This window comes from Rhipicephalus microplus, unplaced genomic scaffold, assembly GCF_043290135.1.
Source record: "Rhipicephalus microplus isolate Deutch F79 unplaced genomic scaffold, USDA_Rmic scaffold_21, whole genome shotgun sequence".
NCBI classification, from domain to species: domain Eukaryota; kingdom Metazoa; phylum Arthropoda; class Arachnida; order Ixodida; family Ixodidae; genus Rhipicephalus; species Rhipicephalus microplus.
In genome coordinates this window covers 1986399-2009071 of record NW_027464594.1, presented here as the reverse complement: position 1 = coordinate 2009071, position 22673 = coordinate 1986399, and positions in this window count along the sequence as shown.

Sequence of the window (22673 nt, the reverse complement as noted above, 5' to 3'; positions counted from 1 at the left end):
GCAACCCGTGGTGAGGTGGGGCGATGCCCAGTCCAGAACTCACCTGAGGACTTCGATGCCGAGACGAGGTCCGGACACGGAGGGTCAGAACGAGCAGTCAGGGTGTGGCCCGAACTTGTTCTTCTGCTCTTCTCTCTGCGGTTAGCCGAGCTGTCCTCTTCGCTCAGGAGCTTGCTACAAGGTCCACGCACGAGCACGCCCATAGGGGAGCTTAATCTTTTCACTACTATCACCATCATGGTGATTTCCACGCACTTGAAATGCTTATTCGGTCCCACACACCGATCTTCTACGTCAAAGTACGACGCACTCTCTCCAGGACAGTGTTTTCACCACATCTTCCCCCCAGTTCAAGAACAGCAAAACGGTGGGAAATGAAGGGTAGGCACGTTCAGAGAGTTAATAACATGATACTCGCGTCAAGAGTTCTTGGTGTGTCTATACGAGTAATGGGACAGTCTAGTCAGTAGTAAGAGATGTGCGGCTAAGATAGTCGGCACCGAAATTGTCTGAGCTCCAAATGTATTCTACGTGGAAGTCGTAGTTCATCAAGAGTAGGCTCCAGCATGGTGCTCGTGTATTGATTTGTCGGGCAGAGTTGATGCATTTCAGTGGCTGGTGGTCCGATTGCAAAATAAAGGGCCTGCCATAGAGGCACACATGAAATTTCTGGACACCCCACATGATGGCGAGGCATTCTCTCTCAATTGTGGAATAGGCCGCTTCACAAGGTAGCAACTTTCTACTGGCGTAGGACACTGGATGCAAGAGACCATTGTGTTCTTGTAGGAAGACAGCTTCCAAACTCCGTGATGACGCGTCAGTGCGCAACACGAAAGGTCTTTCGAGGTTGGCTGCTTTCAGTATGGGTTGGTTTGACATCATTGCCTTGAGTTTCTGAGATGCATCTTGATGCTTGTCGCGCCAGTCTAGCTTATTAGGACTTCCTTTCTTCGTGAGCTCGGTAAGTGGTTGTGAAAGCTCGGAATAGTTGGGCACAAATTCTCGGTAGTAGCCGGTAAGTCCGTAAACAGCTAGCAGCTCTTTCTTACTCTCCGGCCGTTTCGCTGACACGATTTTGTCTGATGTGTCCTTCTGGGGTTGTAGCAGCCCTTGTCCCACAATGTGACCAAGGAAGCTAGTCGTGGGGGGAACCTATCTCACTTTTCTTCGGCTTGATAGTTAGACGTGCTTCGCGCACACGTTTAAGTACAAGGCGTAACGTGACGATGTGTCCCTCTCATGCTGTAGTCGCAACGAGAACATCGTCAGAGTAGTAATGGACATTTGGAATGTCGCCGACGACTTCTTGCGTCAATCCGTGGAATACGGCAAATGCAGTCGTGTAGTTCAAGTTATCCATTGCAGAACTTACTCACGTTCGAATTGACGGGCTTTTATATTCATAGGCTTGTATGGAGCGTGGCGAGACCTTTATAATTATCTACAGTTCTAATTATCCATAAATTCCAATCATAGAAGTTCAAATTAACGAGCTTTCACCTGTCTAGTAGGGCCAAAAATGCAGTCCGCCCAATGCGCACCTCTAAGAGAGGCTCCTTGTTGCCGGTCACAGCCGCTACCCGCAACGCTGTCTCGTAGGTGCTCGCTGGAGTTGCACCTACCACGTCCTGTTTCTTGGGCACTGTTTCTCGGGCGATTCTGTTGCACTGATAGCAGCGGGGCAGACCGTTACGCCGACCCAAAGAGCACTCGCGGCCCAGTTGGCCTATGCCTGCACAGCGGTAACACGTAATTCCACCGCTGTCGAGCAGTTGGTATCGCCGCGGCTGTGGTGGCGTAGGGACATGTGGCCTGGTAGCAGACGCAGGTGATCCGTGCAACTGATCCCGGTGATAGAATGGCTATGCCTTTGCTCGGTGCAACGGCCAGTATGATGCCGCTGACAAATGCAACGGCCAGTAAGATGGTGCAACGGCCAGTATGATGCCGCTGCGCTCTTGACAGGCCATTGAAGCCAGACACATTCACTGCAGGCCGGAAGGCAAGGTCCCTCGAAACTTGAGCGGTGAAAGATGGCGGTGGTTTGTACTGGAATCATCTCCAATAACGCTTCGTGAGGCTGTCAGCGGCCTTTCTCAGCTCCGCAAGATTTGCAAACTGCTTGCCCCCCACCAAATCCTGGAGTTGCGGGTGCATCTGCCGCAACACGCAGTTGTAATTTTTTGTGTCCGACGCTTCGTTGATCCTGTCATCAAAGTCGGTAATTGTGTAGATCAGTGGTTCTCAGCCATGGATGTGTCGGGGACCCTTCGTGGCCTGGTGAAAGGGATGGAAGACCCCTTGTAGCGGAGGGCAGGGGGGGGGGAAGGTATGTAGGTAAACTAGCACAACTGGAGTGTGAAACAGCTGCCTTTTATTGCTACCAAAAATGTCAAATGTGCCACATCACTTCATTTTGGACAGTTCTTCAATACATGGCACAGTCGCATTTGTAAGAAAATTTTGTAAGAAAATTTGAAAATATGTAAGAAAATTTTGTTTTCAATGTAAAAAAAAAAGGCGGGTGAGCATTTTGCGGATCATAAAAATGGCTTCACGTCCCCCTAGGATCCGCGGGCCCCCGTTTGAGAACCACTGGTGTAAATGAATTCTCTTAAATTTTCTTAAGTGTGCTGAGTGTGGAGCTCCAGCTCCTGCCTCAGGCGCCACTTCGCATCAATAGAGGAAAATTTCGCAACTAACGCCGCCTTGAAGTCCTCCCAAGACGCAAACAATTTGACGAAGCGCTGCCACAACTTTGCGCTTCCCTCCAGCGCTGCAATCACGATATGCGTAAGCCTTTTGTCGGCGGCAACACCATTCGCCAAGCAAAAGGTCTCGATGTGGTCCAGGAATTTTTCGAGGGACTGCGTGTCGCCGAATTTAGCAAACTATGGGGGCTGACTTTCCGAGGCCTGGGGGGTACAGTCAATGCCGGCTGGATTACCACCGCTGCTGTCATGGCGCCTGCAGGCATGGGCTCAATCGTCATAGCCTTTGTCCGACGGCAGCCGCGATTTGTTCACGCTGTATGGCGGAGCAGTTGGTTTGTCCAAGATGGTGCTGCAGCAGCTCTTCCGGCACATTTACGCTGTTCATTCCGTTGTGATGTCGATCCCTAATGGGCCCCCACTTGTTACGCACGAAGATACACTTGACGACAGGCAACCATACTCACACAACCATTTATTCTCCGAGCCACATTCCGACTGCCCGCGTCCCGCTTCACTCTCTTCCCGTTGTTAAAGTCGGAAGGAGGAAGTAGCTGATGATGGCAACCCACCGCTGCCATCAGTTGTTGCGAATGGGGTTCTACCCGGTCTCCTGTGGTAGCGTGGTGTAACCGGGTGGACGAAACGAACGCTGACAAGAAGAGAATACGAAAACAAAACAGGTTTATGGCACTATTTACACATATTTACAGCAAAGAAAGGTTAGTGGTTTCATAAACCACGAGCGTGATGGTTGAACCGTTACATGGTTCAGAGCGACGTCCAGCACTCTGCGGCATCGTTTTATGCCCTGTCGGGCTCCTCCTCTCCGAGTGGAACACCAATCACACACACACAACAGGTGAGGGGGACGAGCATGCACGGTCCACGTGAACGTCCAATATTGAGTTGGGAACACTGCACTGCAAGGTGGCGCCAGCAGGGCTCTTCCTCGTCGTGTGTGTGCCGCTAGTCGAGAGTTCCCACGATCCTGACAGCATACATCAAAGGGTCCGCCGATTTGTTCGCTTAATTAGCGGGGCGATTTGCGGCGGCCGCCACGGTCTCTTCCAAGGAAAATGCTGTCTTTGTTGTCCTCTCTGGAACTGTTTACGATGTGGTGGCGACACGACGTCTCATCCTCCGGCGAGCAGGGACAATGCCTGGCGGGCATAGGCAGTCGGCCGGTCGGCTACTTGATTGAGGATTAAAAGAGCGCCGCTCCCTCGTCAGCTCTGGCGCCGGTCACGCCAGCTTCCCCGTCGCCCGATGAGTCGCCGAGGGCATCAGTCACCGCTTCTGCTCGAAGAGACGACAAAAGGGTCCGTAGTTGAAAGTCAGGAACTCGCCTTCGCTTGTCACATGGTCTGGGTAATTACTCAAATCTTCGACAGCGTCTGGCAGACTGGGTGCCGAAGGGATTGAGAGCCTCTCCAGTGGACCGGCTTACGCACCATGGCGTCTGCCCAGATGAATTTCCAGGCCAAACTTAACAGCTCCTCCGCTGCCCGGAAAATCTCGGCTGGCCAACGCTCACAATTGCTGGGCATGAAGAGAATGGTTGGTGACGAGGACGATGGCCTGGCTTTCTCCCTCCAGCTGCGAACTCGAAACCAACTCCCAAACCAGCTCACAATGATTTACAACAGCAAGGCGAAGCACACAACACAATACCATGCTGAAGTCAAGCACATTGGACCCGCTTAAAACCCTCCAGGCTTCTCAAGAAACACAAACAAAAAAGAAACCTGTACGCTAAAATTTTGAGACAATTTGGTGCTGCCAACGTTACAACAATCATGGACGTGGAGATGCTTACCAAAGATGGAACAAATTGCCGTGCGAGAAAAGCACACAAAGGCAAACATAATTTGGCCCCATATAACCGTAATCCCATTTTTACAAAACTAGCTTTCTCCTACCATACGCACTACTAAGTTGTAACTTACATTTAACTTCATGACTAATTTCATGAAACACAACCAACTAAATTCCACACAAATGCAGCCTGAACCTACAAAAGGTATCTGTGCACAATCTTTACTCTCAATAAATCGAACTGTGTAAATCCCTAAAACGCATCCCTAATCTCAACGTTCGGTATATAACATAACACTCAGCTAAAGAATTCCCCTGATCCCTGAGCACATACTAAAATAACAAAGGGAAATGCAACTCGTGCACTAACACGCTCATTAAATGAATGTAGCCTCATGCCAGCCCATGTTTTTAAAGAACGCACAGGACGATGCTGTGCGCCTTAGCACGACATCATACTCTCATTCAAAGAACGGTAGCACACCAATCGCACACCTAACCGTAGGCCATTTCCCTGTAACTCAAAAAACACTTGCAATGCTTTTTAAAAAAGATCTAGAAGGGAAAAAACTGTATCTAAAACTATCCAGGGAAGGGACACAGGAATGCCACTTTAAAACCAAAATTGAGAAAACATGCTTTCAAGAAAATTTTTGTGTCTGACTCTCCAACTTACTACAGCTGTCCCTCACTTCAATCGCACACGCGGCAGTCGCGGTCCTGGCGGATTTTCAGAACGCCCGACATCACAACGTGCACATCCTACAAGCTGAACAGCGCTGTCACGCCTTATTCGCGATTTCCGCCTGCCCTTGTCAGTCTGGCGGAGGGGACCCCAGCAATGCGTGGGAAAGAGTGGCCATGCCGTCTTTGGGCTGGCTTCCGCGGGGTGCTTAACTATTGTGGCCCTTTTTCTAGCACATGTTCGACACTCTCGCCCACGCAAAGCCCGAAATCTCCACCGCACAATTCATCTCGAGGATGCACGCTGTAGACCACGATTTCGCCGCTTGTGCCTTACTGCACGACACAAAGACCTTGTTGTTGAACTGGCCGATGACCTACCCTTGTCCCGTTCGCCCGGCCGATTGCCGTCTTTTATATTCCTTAGTCGCTTTGTCACTCGCGTACGTTTCTTCCTTTTTCGGCGGCGTTTGCGACCGACCTTTCCCTCATTGGTTTGAAATTGGTCGCGGGTTGAGTCATCACCAGTAATACAGTTCAAAGGCAACCCATAAGACTTGCTCTTTCCATGTGATTGCATTCCTGCTTCCTTTTTACTTTCGTCCGGCGGCTCGGACGCCTGAAAACCGACTTTGAAGTCTGTACTGAACTCATAGGCTCGCTAGCTAGGCTGAAAGGTTTTGCGCCTTTTTTACCCGCGTAGTGCCTTCTGTCTCTCTCGCGGCCTTCCGACGTCTCTTGCGTCTGTGCCGTTTCCTGCGACTAGTCTCTGAGCCTACCACTCGCAGCTCAAGGTCGCTAATACTCTCACTGCACTCGTCAGCTGACGACACCGCGCCCTCTAAATGATTTTCGAAAAAATCACCTATTTCAGACTCTAGACTGGCGGACAGCTTGACGCTCTTAGGAACAGTGCAGCTGCTTCCCTTCGAAAAATCTCGCTCGCCTTGCTGGGAGCTGGCTACAACCGCACTGTTCTTCTCACTCTCTGCTTTCGCTGCTGCTCCTGAGCTTTCTCCGGTTTCCTTGCCTACCACCTCATTGTCTGCAAGATCCACCATCGCGACAAACACAGTTGAGGTCTGTAACAGTTTTTCTACAGCTATCCTAGCTGTTTCACTAGCATTTAACTGGCACAGCACCTCGTCGCACTTGCTCTGGCTTTCGTCGGGCTCTTTACGCAGCGCAGCATGTTTAGCAGCGCTCAAATTTGGTTCTTCATCGAACCTGCTGCTGTCCCTAAACGTGCCAGCCTTCGCTAAAGCTCTGGGCTGCACCTCACTCATTTGATTATTGCACTTCTCGTGCGCTACAGTTACGGATGGCTGAAACTTCCGCCTCATTGCCTCGATTTTCTGTTCCAATTGTTCGAGCACCAAGGCGCGTGCTCGATCACGCTCTTTTCTATCCCTTTCCCGTGCCTCCCTTTCGCGTTCCTCTCGTTTCTGTTCCTCTCGTTCCCGTTCCTCTCTTTCGTGTTCCTCTCGTTTCCGTTCCTCTCGCTCCCATTCTTCCATTTCCTGTTTTTCAAAAATCTACTGCGTTTTTAATCTCGTCCTCACTGGCTTTTTGCGAGATCGACCTCACAATCGCTGTCCTGCCCATTCCTTCCCCTACTTCAATGCCTAGATGCTTACTCACAGCCAAAAGTTCATCTCTTAGCATTGCCTTCCACGCCATGAATACCATTGTACTTTGGTCCTGCATTTCACACATAATTAGGTGATCTCTACAACTCCAAACTCACAAAAGGTAATCTCCCCAATTCACACACAATCCAGCTTCTAATAAACTCACACAATTGAAGCCTGGAAAGTCAAAGCAAAGACCAAGCACTCACCATAGCACAGCACCACGTCGTGAAGTTCATCCCACCGCTGCCAACCAGTTGTTAAGGTTGGAAGAGGAAGCTGCAGATGATGGCAAACTACCGCTGCCATCAGTTGTTGCGGGTCGGAAGAAGGAAGTTCGCTGATCATGGCATCCCACCGCTGCCACCAGTGGTTATGAATGGGGGACTACCCGGTCTCCTGTGGTAGCGTGGTGTAACCGGGTGGAGGAACTGAACGCTGACAAGAAGAGGATACAAAAACAAAACAGGTTTATGGCACTATTTACACATATTTACAGAAAAGAAAGGTTAGGGGCTTCACAACCCACGAGCGTGGTGGTTGAACCGTTACATGGTTCAGAGCGACGTCCAGCACTCTGTGGCGTCGTTTTAAGCCCTGTCGGGCTCCTCCTCTCCGAGTGGAGCACCAATCACACACGCACAACAGGTGAGGGGGACAAGCATGCACGGTCCACGTGAACGTCCAATATTGGGTCGTGAACACTGCACTGCAAGGTGGCGCCAGCAGGGCTCTTTTTCATCGTGTGTGTGCCGCTAGTCGAGAGCTCCCACGATCCTGACAGCATACATCAAAGGGTCCGCCGATTTGTTCGCCTAATTAGAGGGGCGATTTGCGGCGGCCGCCACGGTCTCTTCCAAGGAAGATGCTGTCTTTGTTGTCCTCTCTGGAACTGTTTACGGTGTCTTGGCGACACGACGTCTGATCCTCCGGCGAGCAGGGACAATGCCTGGTGGGCATAGGCAGTCGGCCGATCAGCTACTTGATTGAGGATTAAAAGAGCGCCGCTCCCCCGTCAGCCCTGGCGCCGGTCACGCCAGCTTCCCCGTCGCCCGATGAGTCGCCGAGGGCATCAGTCACCGCTTCTGCTCGAAGAGACGACAAAAGGGTCCGTAGTTGAAAGTCAGGAACTCGCCTTGGCTTGTCACATGGTCTGGGTAATTACTCAAATCTTCGACAGCGTCTGGCAGACTGGGTGCCGAAGGGATTGAGAGCCTCTCCAGTGGACCGGCTTACGCACCATGGCGTCTGCCCAGATGAATTTCCAGGCCAAACTTAACACCGTGCGCCCCTTCACTGTTCGCGTGACACTTCCGCACCACCTCGTTCCTCGACCCTCAACCACACACAGCCTCAGAGATCCACAACCAACCCACCGGCACACCGCTCTCATTCCTCACAGTTGCTAGTAGTGCATCGTCTTGTGCCTTGTATTCTCATTGCTCTCTGTTGTTGCAGAACTTTAACTCTCGATGCACATCACCTCACCCAACTGTCTATCTTAGGCTTAAGTTTGTTGAATTAAGCCAGTTCTACTCGGTGTCCTTTTAAACAATGTGAAATTTTCGAACACGCTGAAAGATTGCACGCAGTACCATGCATAACACTCTGCATCAGGGCAAGTATATACCCAAATGGTATAAGATCTAAGAAATGTTCTGGTTTGTGTACAGTGAGGCACAGGGGTGTGTTCCTACAATTCCTACAATACATTGGCTTGTATACAAGCTAGTGGGTGAGCAAATTTTGCTGCTTTGCCAGAAATGTCTTGAAACTAATAGAAGAGAAGTCAGTTGGGAGACCTGAGCTCAAGATCGCACTTGGTAAGGAGAGGTTGGCAGGGACCAACGTGTTTGGATTAACCTATACGCACATGGTCTCCGCTTGACTGACTTCAATCCCATCTTTCATTGCAGGGATAAGCTTAAAAGCCTTGTTTTTGTGTTAGCTGCTTCAAGCTGTTGCGGATTTACCGGCAATGAGGCGTTGCACGGCGGAAACGAGTAAGCACCAATGCCTAGGTTCAGGACCTATGTCTCGGCAGAGCCAGGTTTCCTGGCTTCTGCTGAGTAGCACTGAGGGGCCATATCTGACGGCATTTTTAGTTGAACGACCAAGCACCACACTTTCTATCGGTTCAGGTGTTATGGCCTCAGGTGTTATGGCCCTCACACATCGTTGTTATATGTGAGCTTAATGACTGTTTTTTTTTTTTCGCCCGATGCTATGCGCATAACTGCAGCAACGGCTGCCCAAGAGACATTAAAGATGCGCAGACAGAAGAAATATTAGTATAATGTACAAATTTGTGTTTCTGAATGTGCCGCAAACGCGGCGCGCCCATCCACTGCTGCTTTCTTGAGTCGCCGGGCATCGCCACACGATCGCATTCGCAGTGTGGAATGTTGCACTGTCTTCAAAACATACGTTTCACGTTCAGCGATGAGAACACAGTAAGGCTGCCAGCACAAAATGCGCGCACATCGATCGATGAATAGCTGGATAGTTGAAAACAGTCGTTCACAAGGCTGAGGGGTTATCCCATTACGGCTTTGCTTCGCTATTACTCACGTATGCTGCTGGGGCGCCAGACTGCGGTAGTATCCGCTCTCTCTCATGTTTATTTTTTGCTTTTTTTTAACCTCCGCGGACACACGCGTGCATGCGACAGTTCCTCTCTTTTCTGCGCCGTCCGAAGGTCAAAAGAGTAGAAGGGCATTTATTCTCACTTCGTCCTTTTCAGAGCAGCTGTTGAGGAGAGTCACGTTTTCTTTTTAGTTTTGTGCGAGGTTTTGGCACGCCATCTCTGCCTAATTCGTTATCCGAAAGGGTATACTGAATGCGCATGCAGTGCCGATCAACCACATTGAGGGTTTGCAGGCTCTTTCTTTTATTTAATTTTGGTTTTATAGTAAAAAACAACACAAGCAAAGTCGTTACGTGGTGGAAGTGCTGCGTGAACCCAAACCGAATGGTAATGTGCACTTCGTATGACAATACTTTGGACAAAATGAAGGGAAAATATGCGAGAGAGTGTGAAATAGTTTTCTGTTCTTGAACTTCATTTGGCAAGTGACGTCAGACCCTGAATTTACTTTGCTTCTTTCACCTTTTACCCAGATGATTTCTTGAGCCTAAAATTGGGGACCCAGAACCTTATAACACCAATCTTATTAACCCCTAAGGGAGTACAGTCCGAAGTAAAAGTAGTATTATGCCCTTAAAATACCCAATTTCGCTAGTTTGCTTTTACAGTGTACAGCTCATACTTCGTGATTGTGGAAAACACAAATTAATGGACCAGTCTATAAACATTTTCTTGTATAAGGGCAGAGAAGATGGTGCTATCTCCATCAGACATGAGCATTGTGTTACGGAGGTAGTGTTTCGACAGTGAGTGAAAAGATGATAGCTGCCTCAACCTCCATTGTCCTTGATCTAGAGTCAGAGTTTTTCTGGCACACATGATTCTCCAGCCAGCATGCATAGTCTGCATCTCCAAGCTTTGGCCCTACTTGGCAACCAGCGCACTGATTACACAGAACAACGGTGTCCATGATGAGGCCCTTACAGTATTCAATAGTAGCCCCATCTCTAATATGGGATGTGTGTCCACGCTTGCGCCATGTTCCAACGTAACACACTGCTATATATCTCTCGGAATACATTGATCCGTTTCTTTGTAAGTGGCTTTTACAGCAGAAGCAGATTCTGCACAGTAATGTTTTACGCATTGTGCGTGTGGTTCCCTGAATTTCTTTAGGCGCTTCTGAAAAGTCTTGTGATGGAGGCCATGATAGGACATATTCATCGCTGCCCACGAGTCGTTGAGATCTGTTTGTTCCTTGCCTATCTGTTTTGTTGTCATAATGGCTCTTACAGTCACATCAAAGGCCCTTAAGTTATTCTGATGAGCAGAACTCCACAAGCTTGCAACTACTCTACAATGCAAGCATACGAGCTCAAGCTGTGTAGCAAGTTCAAGTTGGGTGCCTCCTTGTGCCTTCATCTCAGTTGCGGTGCACCACTGGCATGTGGTCTCAGGTAGCAGGTAGTCTAGGGCATTCATTTGCTCAATGAAAAATTTTCTGTCTTCACTTGTAGCCGTTGCAGTGTGTCACTGGTCCCATTAATTAGGGAAGCAATCGCCGGGCTAACTCCTAGGGTCAACATATCAGCCCCCCGAACTGCACCATGAAACCACGGACCATTTAAATTTTGTCCCATTTAGCACACCAGCAAACGCCGGCTGTGGACTAAAATTTCTGCTTCATTGCAGGCACAGCACCAAGTTCTCCTTGCACAGCAGCATGTTGTTGATGAGCCGCTTCTTTTTCCTCAACATCACAAAACCTGTTTGCAAATGCACAGTTGACGACACGATCGCACTCTTCGAGGCCAATAAAGGAGAGGTTGTGGAAGCCACCATCGATGAGCACGAGACACCAGGCACGTCTGTAGTCACAAATTCTTGCACCGGTGGAACAGGAGGTCTGGTTGCTAGGTGCGTCGATGTGACCACTTTCTTGCGTAGATGAAGAACCTGCCTTACCATTACTGTTGGCGCTGTCACCGTTGGCGCGCTTCCGAGTGGAGTGGCTGTGTTTAAGTGCCACACGGGTTCTGTGAGTAGTCCCTGCAGAGAAACACACCCTTGTGTTGAGTGGCACATTTTGTCCACTTATTAGAAAGTTTTATAAGTGCTTTTAAAAACGTTGCTCTCTTGGATTTTGCTCTCTTTTTTATGGTATCTGGACATCATTAGGTGTACGATGGTATCTTGGATACCATGAGGGGTCACGATATCCTCACATTGTGTCACACAGTTAAGAAGCATAATATTTATAATGCGCTGGCTTTTACGGTTCTGCCGACTTATGGTTGAGACATATCTTTACAATAAGTTAGTCAGGTCTTGAGTCCAACTCCATCACTCTGCCAGCCTGGGACTTCACTATGTGTGCATGGATCCCTTATTTCTATGATCTTCTGTTCTCTGCTCCAAGCCCTTCCCTTCACCTGTTACTCTATAGAACTTGGGTTCCTAGGTGTTTCATCGTGTACTGCTAATTGTTGTTACATTTTGTGCCATTTCTCGGGTACTCTTGCCAGTATTTAGTGCATTAAGTGAATGAAGGAACATGTTATGCTGATGGGCAGCTGCACACTGAGCAGAACAATGAGATGCAGAGCCATGAGAGAAAATATATGGAATATTGTCACGGCAGAATGCAAACGCAAGACAGTGAGAAGTTCTTGTATATAAGAGCAGAGATTCGCTCGCAGGATTTCAAGCTGGACGGTTGTGCCCTCGCGATCTCCGACGCCAGCGTAGCTCCCGCCGACTGGTTCGCCCTCCGCGGTCTCCTGACGCCGTGCAGCTCTCGCATTGTGGCGCCCCGCCCTTGAACTGCTTCGACCGGATCCCCACTTTCCTATCTCCTTCTTTTTTCCGTCGCTTGCCTGTCTTCTTCTTCGTCTATTTTCCTTCTAATCTTTTTATCCCTCCTTCCCTCCACCCCTATAAGGCACTGCGCCGTGTCGCCTGAAGGCAGACAGAAATTAGGTGCCTTTTTTCCTCTTCATTCTAACCACTACCACCACCACCATATAAGAGCAGGAGGACAGTTAGTTGACACAGAGAACAAAAAAAAAGCAGGCACACATGTCTAACAAGACTGAAACCGTGGCTTGCCCTTCATGATGAACCGGCAGCACAACCACACACGAGCAGAGAAAAGGTAACGAAACACAGTGCTGTGTTGTGCACTTTCTTTCTTATATCCGTGCATGGTTGCACTACCACTTAACATGTCTTCGGAAAAATCCAAAAGGCCCACTGAACATTGAGCTTCATTATGTGTCCCTATTGTCTTTCTCACCTGCAGAGCACATGTGTACATACTTATACAATAGGGTGCATTGTAAGTGTTCGTCACCTATATGCTCCATGGTTGGAGTAAAAGAGCAATGTGTGAAGAAAAAATGTAAAAATAAAATTACGCTAAAATATATGCACTATTTCTTGTTGCTCCATTCTCAACCTCCATGTACTCTACTTTAGCATCTATGCACATGGCCACTAAAGGATTTTGGCAGTAGTTTCTCTGAAGTGGCTTTTAAAGCTGCTATTTAATCAGATCAAGCTTACTGAATCCTATGAACTTACCCTTCTAAAACAAGTAAGCAGTCCATGCTTTATTTTCTAGCAAGGTACCTTACCAATTTGGCTTTGAATCTATGCACTTTACTTGAAATTGTACCCCAAACTGTACCTACTACAAGACAATCATTCCAATTCTGGTAAGTGCAGCAAGTGGCCTATCGGTTATGAATAACGATTTCTTAGCGAACTGTCTTAAGAGTTCACTAATGCAGCATTGTAATGGATGTATCATTCTGACTCATAGTTTCTGCATAGTTTCTGCATGCCAATCTCTTCAGTTAGTTTCTCTATCGGTGATGATCACGTTTTCTATGCAACTCTTGGTACCACCATCTGCATGCACAGATTGGTGTATTCTGCAATGCCTTAATCGTGCATCTTATCACTTGCCCTGCAATCTCGCAAGTAACCTGTGTCTTTCTCTAGACAATAACAGCTATAAATGATTTGCCTCACTTACCTAGTTTTTCTTACAAATAGTACGACTTGTTTCTATTTGCTCAGTCAATGAGCCTGAACACACAGGGCACACCTTTGCAGTTAAAAAAAAAGTGTGCAAATAAATACCAATACAGAGTTCGTAAACATCTTACATTTTACGGAAACGGGTCACAAAAACAACCATGAAAAAAAAAAAGGCAATCAAAATATTCGAACAGAAAGATTGTTGTTTTTCTGCACTTAGGAGATTTGGGCCTTCTGATATGACTAGAACGAGTTTCAGCAAACATATACATTTAAAAAAATCGTTCTTGCAAAGCGCAGGTCAATACATACGTGGAAAATTGCACAAGATAAATGGTAGGAGCTTCCTGCTGTAATCATAATAACTTAACACAATAAAATAACATAGAATTGACTAGAGTAACGAAGAAGTATTGCAAGTAAGTGGCCCTTGATCGATGTCAAACATGTATTGTAGCCTTGGAAGCAGACGAAGGGCTTGAGATGTGCTTCCAGCCTATTTCTGATACTTAGTTTGCAATATATGGCTAGAATACACAGCTCAAAATTTCTGTTAATTATCATGAGCAATGGAGTGCACTTAGGTGCTACAATTTATCGCAAATGTGTATGACTAAACTGGATACACTGTATAGTAGTAGGCCTGAAGTTTGGGGACACAGTTTTTACTCAAGGTACTGGCTAATAAATTTTCGTAACATGGGTATCAGCTGTGCATGAATGACAAGTGGTACAATAATATAATGCTCTAATACAGTGGTTCTCAGCCATGGATGTGCCGGGAAAGTTTACGTTCTTTGGAAGCATTTTACGTTTAAATACAAGGAAAAGGGGCAACTTGGCGCCATCTGCTGTGCATGCCAGTAATTGCTGTAACCACGGGTTTCCTCATTGCCCATCGTTAGTACGTGGATGTACACGTTGTTGCACTGCAACAACATTATGCATTTCTAAAAAGCAACAAGCTTCTGCTTAAAAGCCTCTGGGAGCTTCTGGCACACATCAGTTCGCCTGAGCAGGGAAAGCTCTTTTCGCTTCATGAACCGTGTTATCCAATTTTGACTTGCCTTAAAATTGCCTTAAAATTGCTTCTTGAGAGGCCTCGACTCCTGGCTATTTCGTAGGCTTTTTCCTTAAGCACCTCAGTTTTGACAGGCGTGTAGTGCACTTGAAGCTGCCTCACAAAGTCTGCAAACTTTTATCTTCAAAGCCAGTAAATTTTCCCGTTTGTGGTCCGTGGTAGCCTTTGCTTTACAGCTTGCTGGTGAAAATTAATTTTTTCAGCTTTCACCAATCACGAACACAGGTCTATGGCAAGCAGAAATAATGAGCCGCCTCCTTGTTGTCATTCTCTGCCGCGTGCACAATAACTTTTCGTTTAACACCAATATCATGACGGACATGACACATCTACGAGGATGAAGCATTCATTTGGCCTAGCCCTTTCGGCCCTGGCGGTGTCAATTGACACCCGCACACATTTTCCCTAGCATCTCGGAAACGCAACCAATACTGCTCACATTTTCGGAAGAATAGTTCCTCAATGATTCCCACTGCAATTGATATCAATACTGCGGCACGTTTGTATTCTAATATGCCGCATTATTGCGGCACATATCTTCATTGAGGACGACGTCACGGACTTCGTCCATTAGGTCGTTTGAGCTCCAGATGTGGGTGCCACGGTGACCTACAAAGGGTGAAATAACACCATGAAGAAACGGGGGAGTTTTGACTCCCTCCCACGCCTAGCCGTGCGTGGCTTTTCCGTGTCCGGGGAAAAGGGGATCCTGGGGGTTGAGCCGACGCTGGGTGATTGGACCTTTAAGGCCCCCCGGCAGAGGCAACACACCTCTTTGGCCTCGGCTTCACGTAAACGGCACCCCTGGGCTGACCCACCCAGGGGAAATTGGCAGTCGCCTTTTCCTATCTCTCTCTTCCTACATCTTAGTCTTTTCTCGTCTTTAAATCTGTCCTGTCTTCTTCTCTCTTCCATTTACTTCCGATTTTTCATGGCGGCAAGGGTTAACCTTGTGTAATTACTCAACCTTGAGTAGTTATATTTGGTTATAGTGGCAATGTACGGCTGGCGTCTGCAGCCTTATGCTATTAAGTGCTTCAGCGTCCCCTGGTTGGACTCCATGGTGGGTGGTCGCCATTGCTGCCGAACAAAAAGTACACTACTATGGGAACACCTGCATTTCCCCGTCTCCTAGATCGTCTCCCGCCTAAAAGGGGCGCACCGATGACATATCAATTTTCAGCCAACCCAGACAATGCTTTCCCAAATTCCATGTTGTGCACAGCAAAAACCCAACAAAACAAGCCAGAGCAATATCTCCATTTCTTGTTGCTAAATCTCTGACAGAGGTCTTTGGCCCAGGATACAAGGTTACAAAGATGGCTAGCGGAGACCTTCTCCTTGAGCTGCCTGAAAAACACCACTATGAAAAACTTGGCAGTCTCATAGCATTTGGAAATATCCCAGTATCTATTTCACCTCATAGATCAATGAACACCTCACGCGGAGTTGTTTCAGAAGCAGACCTTCTTGAAATGTCTGAACAGGAACTGCTTGAAGGGTGGAAAGAGCAAAATGTCACAGATGTGAAAAAATCGTCATCAGACGAGACAACAAAGAAATACCTACCAAACATTTAATACTCACCTTCGCATCTAGCACACTGCCTTCATCTATAGACACAGGCTACATCAAACTCTCTGTCCGTCCCTACATTCCCAATCCAAGACGGTGTTATAAATGTCAACGATTTGGCCATGGCTCGCAGAACTGCCGGGGTCAGGAAACTTGTGCAAGATGTGGTAGCCACGGCCACCCATCTGATAACTGTGTTACTACGCCTCACTGGGTGAATTGTGACGGGGAACACGCCGCGTATTCGCGTTCGTGTCCTAACTGGAAGAAAGAAAAAGAAATAATCACTCTTAAAGTCAAAGAAAACATCACATTCAAAAAAGCAAGACGAAGAGTGTCGCCATTTTACGGCGCAACATATGCTGATGCGGCGCGTCAGGGGGCAACGCCGCACCAGCCCTCGCCACCTCTTCGGCCTGCGCAGAGCGAGCCGTCGGCTGTGGCACCTGCCCCCAAGGCGGCTTTGGCCCAGGCTACACCGCCTACTCCCAAACAGAGACCGGAGACTCCAGAGTCTTCGGGTCTCAAGGCCTCCCCTCACCAGGCGAGGCCCAAAATCCAAACTAACAGCCCGCACGTGCGGGCATCCAGTGCCTCTGAGGAAGCAATGGATACGTCGGCACCCTTGGTGCCGAAAGAGCGGCGTGGCTCCTTGGAGCGCGCCAAGAAAACAAAAAAGCAAATAACAGGGCCTGGTGACGGCCCTGTTAAGTGAACTCAAACTCCCCGTCTAAACAGCCACTCGCTTTTTGTACACACAGCATTATTTTACATTCACCATGAACACTCAAATTATACAATGGAACGTCAGGGGCCTTCTCAGAAACCTTGACGACATCCAAGAACTCCTACACGAACACTCACCAAAAGTGCTGTGTGTACGAGAAACACACCTTAATTCAAAACACACAAATTTTCTTCGCAAATACGTTATTTTTCGAAAGGACCGTGATGATGCCATGACATCATCCGGAGGTGTTGCCATCATAGTGAATCAAGGAATTGCATGCACACACTTACAACTCCAAACATCCCTTGAGGCAGTGGCTGTTCGAGCGGTTCTTTTTGATAAACTAATCACAATCTGCACTATTTACATCCCTCCTAGCTATCAGCTGCAAAAACGTGATTTACATTTTTTAATTGATGAACTTCCGGAGCCTTATGTTCTCCTTGGAGACTTCAATGCGCATAGCAGGCTATGGGGAGACTCTCGTTGCGACGCGCGAGGTCGACTGATTGAACAATTCCTTCTCTCGTCGAACGCATGTCTCCTAAATAGAAAAGAACCGACCTATTATAATCTCGCACATAACACCTGCTCCTCCATAGACCTAAGCATAGTGTCTCCATCTCTTGTGCCTCTACTCCAGTGGAAAGTCGTGAGTAATCTGTGCGGAAGTGACCACTTTCCCGTAGTTTTGAGCACAACTACAGCAACTGAGTGTACACCCCGTGTTCCCAAATGGCTCATAAACAGAGCCAACTGGGAACGGTTTCATACCATCGCTCGTATAGATTGGAGTGACATATGTACTTTAAGCATTGATGTTGCTGTCGACTACTTCACAGCTTTTTTGATTGATGCTGCAACAAAATGCATCCCACAAACAAATGGACATCCTGGAAAACGGTGTGTGCCATGGTGGAACTATGAATGCCGAAACGCGCGCAAACAGCAAAACAGAGCTTGGAGGCTGCTTCGGAACTCACCGACAGCCGAAAATCTTGACACCTTCAAGAAAATAAAGTCTCAAGGCAGGAGAACGCGTCGGCAGGCCAGAAGAGAAAGCTGGCAGAAGTTTTTGTCAGGGATCAATTCATACACACAAGAGGCCAAAGTCTGGAACATGGTCGGTAGGATAGCAGGGAAACAAGTACACACACTTCCACTCGTAAACACTCAAGGTGATACCTTGGAAGATCAGGCAAACTTCCTCGGGGCACATTTTGAACGGGTATCCAGCTCGTCCCACTATACTGACACTTTAGAAAAATACAGAACAAGAATAGAAAAGCAGACACTAGAACACAAATCCACTAGATACGAGGCATATATCCAAGCTTTCAGTCTGGCTGAGCTGCGAATGTCTCTAAACTCCTGCAGTACTTCTGCCCCAGGTTCTGACCGTGTGGTGTATGAAATGTTAAAAAACCTACCAATCGAAACACGAAAAACCTTACTTTGTTTGTACAATGCTATCTGGTTTTCTGGCGCTATCCCTACCTCCTGGAAAGAGGCTATTATTATTCCCATTTTGAAAGAGGGCAAAGACCCTTCTTTACCCTCGAGTTATAGGCCTATAGCACTTACAAGCTGCTTGTGCAAAGTCTTCGAAAAAATGATAAACTGCCGACTTGTACATTTCCTTGAAACAAATAATTTGCTCGACCCATTTTAGTGCGGGTTTCGAGAAGGTAGATCCACCACAGACCACCTTGTTCGTATCGAGGCACAGATCAGAGACGCCTTCGTCCATAAACAATATTTTCTCTCTGTGTTCCTGGATATCGAAAAGGCTTATGATACAACATGGCGTTTCGGAATTCTAAGAGACCTTTCCCACCTTGGCGTGCGCGGAAGAATGTTTCACATAATCAAAAGTTACCTGTCAAACCGGACATTCCGTGTCCGAGTGGGCACGGTTCTTTCCCAAACATTTGTTCAGGAAACAGGCGTGCCACAAGGTGGTGTACTTAGCTGCACACTTTTTCTCATAAAAATGAATTCCTTGCGCTTGACCATCCCTCGCAATATGTTTTATTGTACATATGTCGATGACGTCCAGCTTGGCTTTAGGTCTTGCAATCTGGCATTGTGTGAGCGGCAGGTTCAGTTAGGTTTAAACAAGCTCTCCAAATGGGCAGAGGAAAACGGATTCCGACTGAACCCACAAAAAAGCACGTGTGTTTTGTTTTCTCGAAAGAGAGGCATGCACTTGGAACCTGACATTCGACTGAACGGGCAACGTCTGTTCGTCAAAGCCGAGCATAAATTCTTAGGCTTAATCTTGGACAACAAGTTGACCTTCATGCCGTACATCAAGTATTTAAAAACAAAATGTTTAAAAGCCATGAATGTTATAAAAGTGTTGTCACGTACTACGTGGGGTAGTGACAGGAAATGCCTCATGAACCTGTATAGAAGCCTCATTCGCACCCGCTTAGATTATGGGGCCATGGTTTATCAGTCTGCGACTCAAAGCGCTTTGAAGATGCTGGATCCCGTGCACCATTTAGGCATCCGCCTTTCTACGGGTGCTTTTCGCACCAGCCCCGTAGAAAGCCTTTACGTTGAGTCGAATGAGTGGTCGCTTCATCTGCAAAGAACTTACATGTCCTTTGTATATTTTCTTAAGGTAAAAGCAGACAAGAGGCACCCCTCATACTCTACTATTAATGATTTGTCGAGCTCCATTTTGTTTCAAAACAGGCCTTCAATGAGGCAGCCCGTCTCAGTTCGCCTGAAGGGTCTGGCTGAGGACACTGGAGTGTCACTCGAACACAGTTTAATGGCCCCTGTTGCATACCTTCCACCGTGGCAATGGCAAACTATAGATTGCGATGTGTCTTTTTTAGAAGTTACTAAACATGCGCCTATTGCCCATATCCGAACATATTTCCTGGAACTTCAACACAAATACACACGTCCTGAGTTCTTCACAGATGCCTCCAAGACTAACTCCTCTGTGTCCTACGCTGCTGTCGGTCCATCCTTTTCGGATGCTGGCCCTCTACATCCAGACACAAGTATCTTCACAGCGGAAGCCTATGCGATACTTGCGGCGGCTAAACACATCAAGCAATTACAAATACAAAAAGAAGTAATTTATACAGACTCCCTCAGTGTAGTAACGGCTCTGCACACTCTTAAAAAACACAAAAACCCAGTCCTTGTCTCACTTTACTCCATTTTATGCACGCTCTACACACTCAAACAACATGTTGTAGTGTGCTGGGTGCCAGGGCACCGTGAGATTCAAGGCAACGTGAGGGCGGATCAGCTCGCTGCATCCGTCCACAAAAGCACTGCCCCTACACCGATATCAATCCCGGCCCTTGATCTCAAGCAGTCTCTCAAACGAAACCTCAGAGTATACTGGCAGAGCAAGTGGGATACACATACACAAAACAAACTACACGTTATTAAGCCACACCTTGGTCATTGGCTGCCCGTATCGAAATCGCGTCATACAGAGGTAATACTAACGAGACTCAGGATAGGACACACATACATGACACACACACACCTTTTGTCTGGTGGCGATCCACCATTGTGTGACAGATGTGGTGAACCATTGACAGTCCTTCACATTTTAATTGAGTGCAAACAATTGGACACTGTAAGAGAACAACACTTTCCATTACCTTACCGACAACATATACCTTTACACCCTGCAATGTTCGTCGGTAGGGAACCGCTTTTTAGTCACAAATCATTGTTAGCGTTTTTTAAAGAAATTCATAGTTTTCATATCATATACCCAGGCATCCCGTAGCATGACCTCTCCAGAGAGGTTTTTGCTGCGGTGGTTACACAAGAAAGCACTTGCCTCACGGCCCTTGGACGCAAGGGTATGAACGAGTGAGGCACTTGTGCTAATGCCATACATATCCACCATCGTCTTTTATTATCACCAACTTTTGTCATCTATTCACACCACACACACCTTTCACGGCATGGTCATGATTTTATTACTTGTATGTTTTTACCCGCCTTACCGCGAGGAATTTGATGGCCCTTATACAGCCGCTTATCACAATCATTGTCCATTTTTTTTAGCAAGATGAACTGGCGCTCTTTGGCCGTGAAACGGCCCTTGCGCCATAAAACATCAAACATCATCATCAACACCATGAAGAAATCCCGCTAGCTTGTGCAGGGGTGAGTGTGTAAAATCACTGTACTGTACTTCAGCCATCAAGTTACTGTACTTCACCTTACTTTGTCACAATGGTTCAGCACCGGCTTTGTACGGCCTCCCCAAGGTCCACAAGCCAGGCGCTCTCATGCGCCCGATTGTGGATTTGACACGCTCACCCCTGCACAAGCTATCAGGATTTCTACGTTGTGTTCATTCACCCCTTGTAGGATAACGTGGCACCCACATCCGGAACTCGTACGACTTAATGGACAAAGGCAGTGACGTTGTCCTCGATGAAGATGTTTTAGTGTCCTTTGACGTGAAATCGCCTTTTACCAGTGTGTCTGCAGAACTGGCTGTGGATGTGTGCAGAACAGCTCTGGAATCGGATGCAAATCCAGCGGAAAGATCGCCAGTGGACGTACCGGACTTTGTTTGGCTTTTACGGTTCCGTTTGTCGAATACGTATTTTACTTTCGAAAACAAGTTGTACAAACAGATCCACGGTATGGCTGTGGGTGCTTCTATATCAGTGACGACTGCTAATTTGACTATGAGAGCGATTTAAAGTCGAGCCTTCCCCTCAGCAGTCCAGCCTCGAAGGTGTTTTTCTGCTATGTGGCTGACATTTCTTGCATCATTCACCAAAAGGCAGTTCAGGCGTGCGTTTATATAGATTCATACTATGAAGGGTCGAAACTTGCGATGGTAGGTGGAACATGATTAATGTCAAAAGAGCGTATCAACAAAGGTCAGATGAATAAAACACACTTTCACAATGGCTTTCAACAATGTTTTTTAACGAAGGTAAACCCACATGTGTCTGCATTGAAGGTACACGTAGAGAGGATGCAGTTATCAACCGCATTGATCACTTAACGGCCAAAATTTTGTCTCATGCTGATTGTTGCCAAAAAAACTAAACAGTTCAATGATGACAGAGATACATAATTTTTTCCTGCTGTTGCTCTACCAATGGGGAGCTTACACACAAGCTGTGAAACTCTCTGGTGTCATACCCTTTAATGACCTCTCACACTAACATGAAGTGGTGCCTACCTGATACCTCGCAACCCTCAAAGCGGAGCGCACAGCCGTCATCACAGAAGTGAATTCCAAGGTGACTGCAGCTGCGGGTCTTTTTTTGCATTCCAAGCTGACAGTTCAGTGCCGCTCGCATATAACTCAAAAAGTGTGGGATCAGAAAATTTGGCGGCTGATATGTGTAAGCACCCCGTCAGTTGGGCTACTGCAAAAAAAAACATTACGTGTAGTGATGAATTTTCTGCTGAATGGGTTCTTACAGGGACTGGAACAAGGATAAGGAGCAGCACCTAATTTTTTTTTTTAATATACAGGAAATCAAGGTAAAGCAAATCGCAACACGCAGGACAAAGTTTATCGCGAGTGTGATAGCACCAAACATCATGTAGCAAAAGGTTTCCAATATGGCAACCGATTGCAAAGCAGGTTCTCAAAAGAAAACAATTACATCAATACCTCACCAAGACAGTAAAAAAAAAATTGGTTGTCTGCCCTAAATATACAGATCACATAACGACTGAAATAAGGTCATACAATTTACCTAAAGCACAAATGCATACAAAATTTTGAAGGAGTGGTCACCTAAATGCTCCCGAGTTAATTAATGTGAAGTTTATCCAAATGAAAGTA